Raw genomic sequence first — 13041 nt, 5'->3', positions numbered from 1 at the left:
CTTTCCAGTGCATTATTTAGAATATGTACCTCATAAGAGCAAGAATTCTGTTTGTCCTCATTCTGGCTTCTAAACCATGCTGGCTCCCTGAGACTTCTCAGTCCACAAGCATCCATCGAGAAGTCAAGGGCCATTCCATCGTTATCAAGGGACAGCTTTTGTTTATTATGTATCTTTAGCCTTCCTTCTGAGCTCTGGCTCTTCCGTTCAAATTGACACCCTGCAGACATTTATCAATTGACCTCTCCATCTCATAATTCTTATGTTTGATTCTTTTCTCAGTTCTAATAACGGAAAGTTTAGCATACTTTCAGAACCCTTGCATCTAAAAATGTTCTCATCTTCATATATAAAATCAATTTGGGGGTAATCAACACAATTTATCTGAAAACTTAGATGTTGCCCCACTGTCTTCCAAAATTCTGCTGTGAATGAATAATCTTACAATATCCTGAAGGATTTTTTTTAAGATTATATTTATTTATTCATGAGAGACAAAGAAAGAGAGGCATAGGCAGAGAAGGAAGCAGACTCCAAGCACGGAGCCCAATGTGGAACTTGATCCTGACACTCCAGGATCACGCCCTGGGCCAGAGGCATGTGCTCAACCGCTGAGCCACCCAGGCATCCCTTGAAGGGTGTTTTGTTCCTTTCTGAGTACCACATACTCTGGATTAAATACTTTCATACCTACTTTTAAATTACTAGGATGTATCTATGTTTGGTTGGGTTTTGGTTTTCTGTAGCAGATTTGCCTTAAATATCACTATTTAAGTCTACGAACCAAGTATATTTTCCGAAGTCAGAGAAGTTTTCAAACATCGTATCTTTGGATATAGCTTCTTTCTACTTGTTTTCACTTCTTCATCACAATAGCCCTATAATTCAAAGACTGATTCTCCTTTTATCGGGCTCTATTACTATTATACTCCATACTATTAGTTTCATCCCTTTTTTCGTGTCCCTTTTCAGTGAATTCTAGGGGAGCAATTTAAGTTTGCCCTCAATATCACAGCATTTTTCTGCTGATTCAGTTCCTCCCTTTACTGCCCCTGATTTTTTTTTTTTTTTTTTGCCACTGAGAGATTTTAGATCTGCTGTCACATGTATGTTTCTTTGAATTCTTTTCCTAATCTGAGCTCATATCTCAGTCTGTTGCTTTTTCATCCTCCTGATCTCTTTTTTTTTTTTAATTTTTATTTATTTATGATAGTCACACACACAGAGAGAGAGAGAGAGAGGCAGAGACATAGGCAGAGGGAGAAGCAGGCTCCATGCACCAGGAGCCCGATATGGGATTCGATCCCTGGTCTCCAGGATCGTGCCCTGGGCCAAAGGCAGGCGCTAAACCGCTGCGCCACCCAGGGATCCCCTGATCTCTTTTAATAATCTCATATATTCTTGAAGTTCACTAAGATCACGAAATATTGATCTTCAAATTATTTTTTATTTCCTTCTAAAATGAAGTTTTTCAAAAGTTGTGTTTTTCAAATGTCGTCTGTGTAATTCAGTGGAAAACTTTTTCATTGGTTCTCCAGTGGTTCAATTTTTTTGTATATTCATCCTCCATAAAGATCTTCTTGACAGAAGATATTTATCACAATTTTCCCATTTTTGCCCATCTCCTGATGCCCTGGGTCCCTGGAGAATGCCTCCAACAGAGCTAAAGCCTGAAAGCAAAGCTGATTCATGCCCCTGTCCCAATGTCATTGGTCAGGTGGCTGGCATTCATTTGGTGAACTGATGATGGTCAGGTTCTCTGACACACTTAGGAGCAATTTAGGCTCTCATAAAGGTGAAGAGGGGCTTGGTTTTCTTGCACCAGATACAACACAGAGAAACATAACAGAACTCTTCCTCCCTCAGCCTTGCCCAGCATTGGGCAAGCATTGATCCTTTGGGGACCACACCTTTCAGGATTTGTTGGGACATGCTCATGCCTTCCCTCTTATCTCCCCCAGATTGCAGTGGGCAGGGAGGCGGGAGTGAGGGAGGGTGCTATTCAGTACTCTGCTGGGTTCACAGCTTCTTTAGATCTTGGGGGAAGGGGACCATCAAGGCCCCTTCTCACCTACCTCTGGCCGACTGAGCCACTAACAATGAAAATGTCATCAATTGTACTTTTGAATCTGTCTCATTGTTGCTGAAGATAATAGAAACCCCTCCCAAGGCTAACAATTGTTGACAGTGTTCCTGTGGCTTTTTTGTGGTTGTTGTTGTTCTGTTTTTTGGTCATTTTCTGTACTTTTATGTGTATTTTAAGGACAAGTTGAAAGAGAGATTAGTGGGTCACAGCTAGCCTCAGGTCACAACTAGCCTCCTTCTCTTTGACTCCCCCAAGACAGAGAGCCCAGAAGCTGGCACACAGAAGGTTCCCAATGAGAAGAGTTTCTCAGTAAATTCAATTTGGGCTGAGACATTTGGGACCAGAAGCTGACCTGAACCAGGCTAGGCTTTAGGTCAGGGGTTGGGATGTAATGGGTCACAACAGAGGAGGAGTGGTCAAAAGTGACCAAAAGTATAGACACCATGCTGACAGAAGGCAGGAGACAAGTCCAGTGTCGATAGGAGGCTGCCCAGGAAGATTCTGCTGAGGGAGTCAGGGGCCTGGAACTCTCCATGGAGCTGATATTGGGCCACCAGGGATTCTGAGGTCTTGCATCTTCCTTCAGGTGAGTGTTGGCAAAGGCTGAACTTGGGGGTGCTACTGACCTGCTGTGTGGACCCCAGGGCCATGAGATGTGAGACCCAGCCCCTACTCCTCTGCAATATCTCCACATCTGAGGTGCCATCCCTGATGGAACTTCTTAGAAAACAGGGACCTGAGGCTCCCATTCTCAACAGGACCTCAAGCCTTGCTTCCATCAAGCCTGTTCCAGCCACTGGTCCTTGTTCTCACCAGGGCTCTTCCTCCTTCCACCTAAAGACTTTCAGACTGGGGTCATGTGAACCCTAATACTCCCCTTCTCTGGGCCCCATGTTTTCAGAAAACATGGCTTCCAGAGGTCCATGCCCCAGGTCAGCATACACACACAAACCCACATGTGTTTACTGAGCAAGTGCAAGCCATTGAGAGCACAGGGCAGTGTGTGGCATGGGCAGCCACTGCAGGAGAGAAGAGGATTCTGAAGACCCTACCTTCCTCCTCTACTCAGTACAGCTGAAGTCAACAGGGTCAGAGGAGGGCGAGAATAAGTTTCTCCATTGCCCTTGCCCCAGTCACTAGGGAAAACAGACAAGGAAAGCTGAGGAAGGACCCAAAGCAAGGGTGCCATCAAAGCACTCTGAAACAGCCTTTCAGGTCCCACCACAAATGCCCAGTCACTCCTGATCTGTCCAACCACCTTTGCCCTGGAGAATGAGTCCTTGGAATAAAAACTGTCCCCACCCCCACATTCTACTCCCAGAAAGATGCGAGCAAAAATGCCACCCACTGAGGGCAGCCAGCACTCTCCAGGACCCTGGCCCACAGGTGACAGTGACTATCAGAGTTCAGAGGGTTCCCAAATCTGTCCCCCCGGCCTCCTCATTCCATCTCCTGTAGCAGTCAGAACAGTGGGATTCTGCAAATGCTCCAAGAAAGAATAATTCTTTCCTTAAAGCATTTGCAACTGCAACTAGTTATTTTATAGCACATGCCACATACACATTAAAGGGAGATTAAATATCCGGCCTGAAGTAGCCAAAAAGACTTCTAGGAGCTCTGATCATCCCCAGCTCAAGAAATGGGTGAAAGGTGAAGATGTGGTAGGGAGGTGGAGGTGGGTTAACCTGCAAACACATGCCTTCTGTACTCTACACTCCACTCCTCTGATCTGCCCGTCCACATGCCATAGACACACACCAGATAAACACCGGAACTTCCTACAGTGTAAGACACCACAGAAGCTCCAAGACAGAGGTCCAGACCCATAATAAAAAAAAAAAAGGAAGAAAGCCTCTCATCTTACTTTTTTTTAAACCATAGATTTTTCCCATCTATCACAATCATTTTTGTTAGAGAGAGAAATGAGGGGAAGGAAGCTTAAAGCGTGAATATTAGAAAAAAATATGAATAGGATTAGATAATGTCCCTGATATTATTACTAGAAATATTTAATATTGAGTAAGTCACTGAACTGAGCACACTCCTGGGCATAGCCACAGGCATTGCAAACACAGCACCTTTCCAGTGGCTGCTCAGGATTCTCTCCCTGCCACCCTCCAGTTACTGTAAAAGTGGTGTATTACTTTTCCCATTAGCACATGGCCTGCACCACTGCCTGCTGTACCACCATCAGCCATCCTTCTCTTTCCCCAAACTTCCATCAAAATCCCACCTACCTTTAAGGACAGCTTAGATTCCAACTTCTCCAGAGAGCCATTCCTGAGCCTCAACTGGAAGGGATCTCCTCCAACCTCTTGTTTCCTGGTACATTCCATACTTTCCCTTATAATCATTTGTGCACACACTGTCCCTCCCATAGAGACCCACCACCCCTTCGAGGGCCACCTCAGTCCTTGGGCACTTTGCACTGTTCCTGGCACCAGAACGCTGGAGAATTTTGAGGGTTGGTGAAGTGTGAGTGGTTTACAATCTCTCCCTCTGTGTGATCTGGTCTCATGAGTTCATCAGGGCACAGGGAACATGCTTTGGTGTTTATTATGATAAGGAGAGAAAAGGAAAGATGAGGAAGGGGAAGGATGGAAAGAGATGCTTTGGAGAAACATGTATATTGAACTCCTCACTGGCAGCTCCTGGATTCCCGGAATTATTGAGAGAAGAGTTTCCTGGAAGGATTGACCATAAGCTTTCTCTTCAGAGTCATGCATCCTACAAAAATAACTTGAAAACAAACTCCTCCGTGGCTGAGAGCTTTATATAGGCAGTTAGGCTGAACAACATGTTGCTCAAAATTCCTCTCTATTCATTGAGAAAAACTTCATATTAAGCCCATGAAGGGTAAAAGCTGAGTGTCTGGGTTTGGAGGGCAGGTGTGTGAGATTTGGAAAGCGAGTTGGGCAGGGATGGGAGCGAGAAGGAGGGGTGGAAGGGAGAGCAGAAAACCTGAGGGGCCAGCGTCCAGCAGGTGGCTCCATGCCCTCAGTACAAGGGCACAGAAATCACCAGGCGCTTGCTGCACATGGCCCTGCAGAAACCAGTGGCAAATGGGCTTCCCTGCCCATGCCCTTGGCAGAACAGAAAAGCTGTCACAGATGCAGGACTGTGTCTCCAGAGGGCAGCAAGTCTCACAGATGGAGCCAGGTCTCTACTGCAGTCTGAAGAGTTGAGATTTGGGCCAATTACATCAACCCATCAACATTTTCAAGGGACAGGAAGGGATCTCAGCTTCGATTCATTTCCACTCATGCTCACGCACACACAGAGGTTTAGTACGATGCCTGCAACCAAGCTTGTGCCCCTTAGTGGACACTCCAAGTGGCAATTTGGAACAGGATACCACCACCAGAGCATAGCAGAAGCTGGGTGCCCTCCATGACCCAGGTTCTGATTCTTCCCACGCTTTACACATAACCAACTCAGGCCAGAGGCAAGGACTTTGTAGTGCTGGCTGCTCTAAATGGAGACCACAGAGGCCCTGAATCTTGGCAGATTCAGAATCTAGAGGTGCTGGGCTGGATGCACCCTGTCCCACAGGGACCCCAGACACACGTGCTCACAGAAAGGGCTCTCTGCCTGTCGGTTCAGACATCATGAGTCCATCTGGAAAATGATTAAAAAGGAGAGGAAAAGATGACACATTAAATAATGTAGAGGGGAGTCTTATTTACTTTAAAGATAAAGAAGACAGCTTGCCAATAAAACACAGTTCTCGGTTTCCCTCTAGAATTCTGTTATTAAAAATAATCTGCAATGAACCTCAGCACCTCTCTCACAAGACCTTCCAAAAGCTCTAATAATAAAAATAATAAAGCATGCTCAAGAAGAGCAGAATGCATTCCAGCAAGACAGCTGGACCAAATTGCCTCCCGCATGCTGGGGGGAGCAGGAAGGACAGCAGCTGGCAGAGTCATAAATGAAGCACATTAAGGACAAAATTAGTAAATGTAAGTATAAGAATGTTTCTCTAACTGTTCAGATACATTCACAAACACAGTCTAAACATAAACTAATTCCACTCGTACATCCACTCATACACACAAGCACCACAGACACACAGACACACAAATGCAGACCCCCAAAAAACACAAATGCAGAGACTCGCATGCAATCCATCCTGACGCAAAACCTCTGTTCTTGCACACACAAATGCACTACAGAAACAACAGATGTACCACACTTGGAAGTAAATGCACCGGTGCTTCTCCACTGACTTCGAGGCTGACCTCCGGTGCTGAGGCTTTGCAGAACTCTGTTGAGTGGCATATGGTGGTAGGGGGAGGGCCAGAGTCTCAACAAAATCTCACAGAGACCTTTCTGGGCAGAGTCTTTTACATCATCCTTCGGCCCAAGGTAGCAAAATAACAATGCCCAGAGGGTTTGTTGAGCACCACAGCAGATGAGGCCTTGGAGATTTCCACCTGCTCTTACTCACCCAACTCTGAAGAATGCTTAGTGCTGAACACTATCTCGGGGTCTCCATGGAGGGCCACATGCTGACCCTTCCCCGAAAAGCACCCATTACATTAAAATGTGCAGAGTGAGCCTGAGGTGGCCCACCCCTGTCCAGGTGGAGAAACATTGTTTGGTAATCTCCAGTGTCCCCATTTTAAAGTCAATAATTTTACAAAAGGTTCATTTAAAAAACTGAGTGTCATGATTTTGAGAACCATGTTTTGTAACATGTAGCCGGTAAGGGGTGCATTTGTTTTCTTTCTCTGCGCCACAGCCCTACTCTCTTCCTGTTTGATAAGGACACCTGTGTTCCTTGAGGAAGAGCCACATGGGGTATGCGACTAAACTCTCCTCCTCAGGGCCCAGGGGTCAGTGGCCCACTGGGTAGGGGGCCCCAGCCTGGCCAACCCAAATCTTGCTTTGAATCTTTGTGTGGGGACTCAGGAGAGAGATGCTTTTTCCACCAAATTTGCTAAGGTGGGTGGCGTGAGCCTGGTCATATGTGGCCATGCTCTCCCTTCCCCACTTTAGGGGGAGGGTAAGTCACCTTAAAAAGAGAGTAGAGCAGAGAAGTGGGCCAGGAGCTGGGGAGAAGAGGCGTGACTTTGCTGGAATCCTGAGGGCAGCTAGTTTGAGTGCTGATTAACATAGATAAAGTCACATATAGAAGACTGACTCCATTAGACTCAAATCTTATTCTCACATTTCACAGGGACATTAAAACCTCTCAGATGGCAGCCACTATGTGTGCCGGAGGTGAAATTGGGGGTTTTCAGCCATTGGAGAAATTCTTTTGACAGGAGAAACCAACCCGTTGAAGGCAAAAGGGCAGATGCTAAAAAGGAGGTCTGGCTCCTTAGAGCCCTGAAATAGAATACAAAGTGCTTCTCCTGAAGAGTGACAGTTGGTCCCTTCAGAGGTTGGCTGGTCACACCAGCAAGGGTCTCCACAGCCGGGTCATGCTGCAGCCACAGGGCCTGCAGAGAAGGGTAGGGGTACCCATCTGGGAGACCACAGGCACCACACAGGCAGGCAAGGAGAGCCTCCCACTTGGCCTATCGGGGACTTGTCTGTGTGGGAACATTTCTCCCTTTCTATTTTAGAACATGACACATGATAAGATTCACATTCTAAAAGATGTGCTTTTTAACTAAATAATAATAGATCAATGAAATCATGGAAGATACCCACTCCTTAACGCAGAATTAGCATGACATTTTTTGTACATCTTTACTTCTAGATGTTTAAATTCAAAATAAATCAAAACAAAATTTTCTCAGCTTAATGTAATTTTATCCACATAATAGATTCCTTTCCTCAAGTCAATTATCATTAAACTTTATCGAAAACCTCCCCTCTATTACAAATGGCAAGAGTTTAAGTGTGAATGAGATTGTTTTTCTTTTGGAAATATTTCCTGGATTGTAGAAAAGCATGTTGAGGTCCTTTCAATTTCTTCGGAATAACCTGAGGAGTCAGAACTAATTTTCTTCAAAACTTTAAAGACGAAGCCTAGAGAATCAATGCCTGCACGTACACACACATTCACCCACTCACAGACCCTCACACCCTCACACCCACACACTCACTCACACTCACACACACATGGCCCTGTGCTAGCTGCCATGGGGAAATTAAAAATTAATAAGATGCAGCAGAACCTGCTATTGAAGCCTCCCACTGCTGGAAGAGCTAAAGCATACCCATAAATAATTCTAGAACAAGCCAGTCTGAGGAGGTCGGAGTGTTTTATAGAGGAAGAGGGACTTGAGGATGGAATGACTTCAGATGCGGAGGCAGGAAGACAAGAACATTCTCAGAGGTGGGGACTGAAGTGTAGGTAGTTTGTAACAGATGGGGAAGGTCCTTGAATTCCATGCTCAGAAGTCTGAACACCACTTCATAAGCAAAAGAAAGTCATGAAAGACAAGAACTGGTGAATGGTACCCCCAGGTATGTGTCTTACAGAGGGTGTTCCAGTGGTGGTGTGGAAAGTGGTCTGACCTGAGTGAAACTGGAGACATCTGAGAGTGTGGTTGAAGCCATTGAGCCGCAAAAGTGAGGCCTACAGACAGGATTAGAGTTCCTCTCAGACTGTCAGAGTGACTGCAAGGAGGGGTCAAAGAGTATTCCAAGACAACACAACTTACAGAAATAGAAGAGAGAGGGGATCCCTGGGTGGCTCAGTGGTTTAGCGTCTGCCTTTGGCCCAGAGCATGATCCTGGAGTTCCGGGATCGAGTCTCACATCGGGCTTCCTGCGTGGAGCTTGCTTCTCCCTCTGCCTGTGTCTCTGCCTCTGTGTGTGTGTGTGTGTGTGTCTCTCATGAATAAATAAATAAATTTAAAAAATAAAAAGAAATAGAAGAGAGAAAAAGCCTAGGTATCTCCCCCAAGAAATTAGTTCCAGAGAGATAAAGAGTGGGAAAGTCTTACCAGGAGGAAAAAAAAAAAAAATAGAGGACTGCAATTCTCCTTTACCACCCTTCTATTCTCAGCTAAAGAACCATTAAACCCAGAAAAAAAATTTAAACCCAAAGTGAGGAAGACAGCATGCTGTGGATATCCAGAATCCAGAATGCATGTGTGAGCTATTCTAGTATATGCATGTGGGTTTGGAGAAACCAAAACCTACTCTGGTTTCAACTCTTTGTTTCAAATAGCAGAGTGGGTGGTTCTGCTTCAGCAGGACTATGCCTTTACTCGTAGCAAACCTCTTGCTAATCTCCTTGCTTCCTGCTTGGATTTTAATCACTAGGAGTTCTTCATACACATGCTTACTGCCATGCTGATTTCTCTGGAACTCCATTGGCATTTAGCAGTAACCATGTCCTCATATCATGATCAAATTATTTCCTTTGAGGAATGAAGGATTTCAATGGGACCATAGTCAGAGTATTTATTACACTTTCTTTACAATAATCCTCCTGTCCGTGCTTTTTTTACTGTTTAAAATGACTAAAGAGGAGCCATGGGTAAAACCCAGAGTGGCTGGGGGGCAGTGAGGGGAGCTAATAGGAGGAAAGGAGGTGAAGGACAAATCTTGGGAACCCAGGAGTATCAGTCCCAGGTCAGAGTCAGCCATGCATGCTCCCCACCCCCCTCTTCTCAGGCCCTCTGCTTATCATCAGAGGGCTGACTGTTCCAAAACCATCACTCACATTAACCAGTCAGCTGGCAGAAAGAATCCCACTAGTTGAAAGCATCCTTGAGAAAGAAGAGGAGTTCTCAAGAGCATGGAGGCCAAAGCGGACTGGGGTTGGGAGAAGGGATCCATTGGAGGGGGAAGGGTTGATCTGAGAATGTACATGGCAGGAGGAAACCCCGAAAAGGCCCAAGATTAAATAAAACCTGCCTTTGATAAGACTTGATGAAGGGCCCTGACATTCACGTCATATGCGCTAAGCAGTCAGGGACCCACTTCCCTATCACAGTATAGTGTCCAGATCACAACTTTGCCATTCACTGCATATGATCCCACCAGAAAGGGCCTTTGGCTGCATGAAATTATCTGCCAACAAAAAGAATTGGGCTTCAGTACATGAGTGTCAGTTATTCAAACTGTTTGGGCAAATATATCACTGGAGGTCTGAGAAGCTTATCAAAATAGAGCTTCATTTCAGCCTTGACAGACATGTTATCATGTACATTAATGTCACAGGTCAAAGTCCATAGAGATTGCCTTTATCTTAGTGAATTGAATTTTTGTTTTATTGAATACTATTTGAGGTAGATACACGACTCAGGGCATATTTTCCTAAACATTCATTCATTCCATGAACCCTTGAAGATGCTGTACGTGTGATAGGAACAGAAGTCACTGGAGACCTGAACGGCTTGGCTCCTGCTGCTTGAAGATTGACTGACACGCGATGTAGAGCCAAGAGAGACATTGAGCCCAGGGGGGTGACCAGTGAGCCTGGGAAGGGCACTGAGCGGGGAGGGAAGGTGGGGACAGGTGGGAATTTGCTGGGCACAGAAAAAGAGAAGAGAGTTCAAAAAGAGGAAATGCCTCGTGCAAAAGCCAAGATCTCAAAGAATTAAACTAAGGAAGTAAAAATATAAATAGAGAAAGGAGAATAATACAAGACCTATTAAAGAGTGAATTCCAAAGATCTTCCATAATAAGGGTGAATGAATGGAAGCATTGAGCCTGACAAATGTTAGGGCTGAGGAGCCGGAGCCACGGTTAGTGTCTGATTGAAACTGGGAATAGGAAAAAGCAGATTTCAGGAAAGGAAATGAGTTCAATCTTGACTGTGCCTGTGAGACAATCCAATGCAGGTCTCTACTGGTCTTTGCTCCAGTGACGGTCAGGGAATAGGGTCTATGGTAGGAAAAAACACAGGACATCTGAGTTACTCAGAAAGAGCATCTGGTAAATTAGCAGAGAGCAGAGCTACATAGAGCACATTTTCCCACAAAGGTTGTAGAATTAAGATACGTATAAGTCAGGTGCAGAGAAGATGTAGTTCGGAGAGACTCCTGAAGAACAAACATCCTCCGATCCAGAAAGAGACAGAGGGGACTAGTAAGCATTATAGCTATGGGCAGTGGGCTACTTTCTGTGTGCCACGAGCTTTATCTCTAATGCCTCATCGGTCTTCCCATAGAGTGTCCATCATTGTTACCGTCCGCATTTTGTAGGTAAGCAAAGTAAGTGTATCAGAGATGTTAAGTGACTAGTCCATAATCACACAGCTGTGACATGGCAGGGCTGTAATCCAAAATACTGCAAAGCATGAGTTCTTTCCACTATGCCAAGCAATACCAGGACCACAGGAGAATGGCGAAGCCACACCTTCAGACCCTGGAAAGACAGTAGGTGGGAGATGGATTGAAAATCTCCTGACCACTTGGATAACTGAGGCGTGAATGACTGCCTGGTTCCCGCGGGGTTAGAAGCCGGACCGAAGGATTGAAGGAGAGATTGGAAGGGGAGCGATGTATGCCAGGGTCTCCTGTCAGAGCTTCACTGAGAAGATGCAGCTGCTTTCACACAGGCTTCGGAGCAAAACCATTTTTGTTTCTTCCCCTTTATGTTGCTATTGGTGTTTGAGGCTTCTATATGCTCATAGTCTTTGGAGAAGGAGTCAAAGAAGGAAAAACTTGACTCAGGAAAGCAAGGGGTTAAATACAGGAAGCAATGAAGTATCTAAGAGAAAGAAGGTAAGGTGTCAAGGTCAGAGATGAAGGAATTATTCCTGGCTGGGGGGCACCTTTGCTTAGAGACCTAAGAAAGGGAAGAACAGTGGGGAAGTGGATCTGTGGCTTTGGAGGCAGGAGGCTGAAGGAACCCTCATCAAACATCGAGCAGGAGGTGTGAGCAGCCGCTGAGACAGGGGAGATGAGGAGCAAGGTGACGGGAGGAATGGCCATCGTGTAGGAGAGCAGCTGCCAGCCAGAATCCCACGTGCAGTGGAGCGTTAAAGACCTCACACTGGTTGCTGAATGGAGAATATAAGCCTCCTGTCTCCTTGACCAGCCCTCAGCTGCAGGTGGGCAAGAAGGGGAAAGCAGACAGCTCTACTGATTCATGGTTGGGCACTGACAGAAGGTCGAGGGGAGAAGGATCACACAGGACCAGAGTGACCCTGAAAGCAAAGCTCTGGGGTCATCTAAAATGCACAGAGGAAAATGTGAAGGGTCTACACACAGGCAGTTCTCACGAGTTGCCCGGGACCCAGGGACTCAGGACTGCCAGTACTGTTCTCCTCCGGAGTTGGTAAGCACGTCCTTCGGAGCTCAGTCTCCTGGGAGCTGTCTTCTTCTACATTCTTCTCCTTGCAGTACTATTTCTCCCTTTATCTTTAAAATAGGGTCCAGGACCTTGAGGAGCTTAATGCCTCCAAAATTCTAGCAGTTCGTGGCCCTTCCTTCTGGTTGAGTGGCCAGTCTATAAGCCATCTTTTCTGCACCCTCCTAAGAACCCCTTGCTCCCAATGCGAAGCGAGAAACATTCAACCTAATATGAGAGCTATTCAGAGAGTGAGAGACGTGGCCATGGAAATGATATTTCTCTTAGAAGAAAAGAAAAAGTGAGTGGACATTATAGGAAAAGGCATCCAGAGTGCTGGCCCGGGGCTTCTTTCCAGCTTCCACATGGATGCCACGCTGACATCAGAGGCCTGGGCCCGGGCCAGACAGGAAGCCAGGATGAAAAAGAATATACCACTGTTTAACCATCTTCACACAGTCTTGTGTCTCTTCACCAGAGTCTTAATAATCATTTGGCCCAAAATGCTATCTTCCAAAAAATCGTTCAACTGACACTACAAAAAAATAATATGGAGAATCCTCAAAGTATTAGACATAGAATTACCACATGACTCAGCATTCCACTTCTGTGCATATACCCATAAGAATCCCAGAAGTAGGGATTCAAGCAGATATTTATATCCCCGTGTTTGCAGCAGCACTATTCACAATAGCCAAAAGGTGGTAACAGCCCAAATGTCCATCAACAGATGAATGGGTAAACAAAAC

Source organism: Canis lupus, chromosome 29 (genome assembly GCF_048164855.1).
Source record: "Canis lupus baileyi chromosome 29, mCanLup2.hap1, whole genome shotgun sequence".
Classification (NCBI taxonomy): Eukaryota; Metazoa; Chordata; class Mammalia; order Carnivora; family Canidae; genus Canis; species Canis lupus.
This window is presented reverse-complemented; position numbering follows the sequence as displayed.